This window comes from Gossypium arboreum, chromosome 13, assembly GCF_025698485.1.
Source record: "Gossypium arboreum isolate Shixiya-1 chromosome 13, ASM2569848v2, whole genome shotgun sequence".
Lineage (NCBI taxonomy): Eukaryota > Viridiplantae > Streptophyta > Magnoliopsida > Malvales > Malvaceae > Gossypium > Gossypium arboreum.
This window is the reverse complement of record NC_069082.1, coordinates 1,388,624-1,392,120: the sequence shown is the minus strand read 5'-3', so window position 1 is coordinate 1,392,120 and position 3,497 is coordinate 1,388,624. Positions and strand designations below refer to the sequence as shown.

At 28.1% G+C, this 3,497-nt stretch overlaps 1 long non-coding RNA gene across 1 annotated transcript; it reads right to left on the bottom strand.

Moving 5' to 3' along the window:
- Positions 1-232: 232 nt before the first annotated feature.
- Positions 233-986, bottom strand: LOC128286739 (uncharacterized). Its single transcript, XR_008277401.1, has 2 exons — positions 857-986; positions 233-532 (listed from the first exon to the last, which is right to left on the bottom strand). It is a non-coding gene; the product is annotated as an uncharacterized LOC128286739 (long non-coding RNA).
- Positions 987-3,497: the final 2,511 nt, after the last annotated feature.

Below are 3,497 nucleotides of genomic sequence, written 5' to 3'. Positions count from 1 at the left end.
TTTTCTTTATGTGCAACTAGTTTGTGAAGTTAGAGTTTACACTCTAAGCAAATCGGAGTTTGAGAATAGCAGAGTAAATAGTGTTGGTCAAAAGTTAGGAAACAAATTAGACCGCCTAACTCAAAACATATGTTCAAATTTGGTTAGGGTTTATTATTATAAATAATATAGTCACTCGGTTTTAGAAATTTATAATTTTCATTGTGCAACCAAAAAAAGTGTTTTTAACTAATTTATTTTAAAGTGATTCTGAAATTAAATAAAATTGATTTTACAATTAAATGATAAAAATTGTTACAGGCCAATTTTGGCCCACATACCCAAAACCCCTAGCCCACTCAAAATTAAACCCAAAACCCAACCCAAAACCCAATTGATTAACCCTAGCCCAAACCAACAAAAGAGATAACAAAATCAAAAAAGATTAACCCTAGCCCCCCTAGCATTCGGCGCCGAACCATCTGCCTTTGCCAAGGTTGGCCAACTGCTCCACCGCTTGCAGCACCACCCTTGTCCCATCAGCAAGTTGCACCTGCAAGAAAAAGAAAGGAAGTGACAACAAATAATAAACAAAAAACCATGTACATGGCTATAAAAGCCAAATTAAAAATCAATGTGAAAGGGGGGGGGGAATTTTTTGATAAATACAAACACGAAATATTCAAAATAGGGATTCAAACATAAAAAACGTAGGGATTCCATACAAAAGGACCAAATCGGAGTATTAAAAGAGGTGGTTTTATCTTATTTTTTCTATTTTTCGATTATGTTCTTTTCTTCCCTTTTCTTTTTTTTTTCTTTCGAATCTATTACATAAATATATATATTATTAACAAAAAAAAACTAAAAATTTTACCTTTTTCGAAAATGTACGGTGGCCGACGACGGTGGCACACGGCAGAGGTACGGCGCCGGAATCTCACCGAAAATCCCCAGGCAGAGAGAGGGCTGGGAGAGAGAGAGAGAGAGCTTTTTTTGAAGAGAACGAAAGAAAAATGAATTTTTTTACAATTTTTTTGCTTTTATAACAATATAAAACGACGTTGTTTTGCATTAAAGACCCAGGGCATAAAACGACGTCATTTTGCCCTGGGTCGGACCGACCCGACCCATACCCGCTTAGGATCCGTGTGTTTTTTAACGGAAGGGCTAATTGCGCTTTTAGCCCTTCTGCTTTTCTGATACTTCGCAATTAAGTTTTTATGGATTTTCAATTTGGCCCCATAATTTTTCGCAGTTTTCAATTTAGCCCCCACTGATACGCTGCGTTTTGATGGGAAGGAGTAATTGTTGTTTGGGTCCTCTTAGGTTACGCGCGTGTTGCATTTTGATCCTTTTTCTTTATTTCTTTTTTAAAAATCGCCCCAAAATTTCGTTTTTGTTTCAAATTTAGTCCTTTTTTAGAATTAAGTTTATTTTCATATTATCTTTGTTATTTTATTTATTTTAAATATTATTTATATTATTCTCATGATTATCACTCTTATTATTACTGTTATTTTTATTCCTTTATATTATCAATATATTATTACTATAGCTACTATTATTATTTCTAATATATATATTACGTAAATAGTTTTAATATTATAATAAATTTATATAATATTATTAATAAGTTTTTTAAACATTATTAGTATTTATATTATGTATATATTATGCAAATATTCTAATACTATATTATATATATATTTTATATTACTATGTATATATGTTTTAATATCATATTTTTATATATTGTTATGTATATACTTTAATATTGTTAGTTATATATCTTTTATACTATTGTACGTATATTCCTAACGCCATTATTATTTATATATATATATACGTACTTATGTAGTATGTGAATAGTTTTTTATATACTATTATCATTTCTAATATAGGTATATATTGTATATATTTTATATATATATTATGTACATATTTTAATGTTTTCATGTATATATTTCTTATACTATTCCATGTACGTATTATGATCATCTTATGTACATATTTATTATTAATATATATATTTTCTTTCTTATGTTTTTTATTATTTCTAATGTATTGTATATGTTCATTTTATAAATATTATATACATCTATTATGTATATGCTTTAATATTATTATTATGTATACACTTTCCATTTCTATTATTACATATATTTTAACATATATATATCTAACATTATTAGTATTTTTTAATATTAAGTTTACATCACCTTACTTATTATTCTTATATGTTTATATATATGTTCATTCTTATTTCGTGTTTAATAATATTGTCATCATGTTTAATATCGCATACGTTGTTATTGTTTTAATATTATTATCGTAGTTATTATTTGTTTCAACGTATTTCTAACTCTGTCATGTTTTGTTACCTCCCATTTTTTGTATCATCTCGTTGTTCACCGCCTTAAATGTAACAGCCTAATTTTCAGTGGTGTCGGAACAGTGATTCGAGATCACTAAATCCGACAAATGAGTAGGAAATATTATTAATTTAGTGAGTATAAGTTAAATGTGAAGTTAGGAAAATTTTTGAAATAGTGAATAGTGTACTAAAAATAAATACTAAAATAATTAGAATCGAAAACGAGGTATCGAGACCTCGGGAATTTTAAATCGAGCCATAAATATTTTTATAAATATTTATGGAGTGTTAATAAGTTAGTATTAAAGTTTCGTCAAGAAATTTTAAAGTTCTGATAGTTAATTGAACAAAAAGGACTAAATTGTATCAAATGCAAAATTGTGGGAAATGATTAAATAGCTTAAATGATAAAAGAAAGAGGGTTTAAAAGGAAAATAGACCCAAGGTCTATTTGGGCTGGACGGCAAGAGCATGAAATCAGCAAGAAAATAAGGAGAATTAAGGGCAAAATTGGAAAATTACAAAATTTACTTAATAAAGCTAGGACTAAAGTGGAATTATCTAGATTTATCTTTATTTTTCTGCATTCTCATCAGCAAAAATGCCATGGAAGAGTTCCCTTAAGCTGGTTTTTCATATTTTTACTTCAAGTAAGTTCAATTCTTGATTATTTCTTGAAATTTTTGTGTTTTTATGACTTTTACAACTAGGTCCACTTGTTGAATTCATTAGTTTTTGATTCTATGAAAGAAATCGAAAGTTTCTATGAATATGTGCTGGAAGTATATGATGATTTGGCATGGAATTAGAGCTTCAAATTGTTTATATGATGATTTTTTTGAAAGAATTGAATAGAAAGTGAATGTTTGAGAAGTAATTGTAAAAGAGTTTGAAGTTAGAGTTTTATGTGGAAATTATGAATTTCAATAGTTATGAAATAACTTATAATGTCTTGGAAAAGTATTAATTGAGAAAATAATCTTAATTGAGGGGTTAATTGAGCAAGGACTGAATTGTATGAATTGTGAAATTTGGGGCAAAATGGAAATCAACATTTTGCATTAAAACTGTCTTGGACAGCAGCAGTAGTCTAAATTTGAAAAATCACCAAAAATTGTAGAAATGGAATTAGAGGATGAAT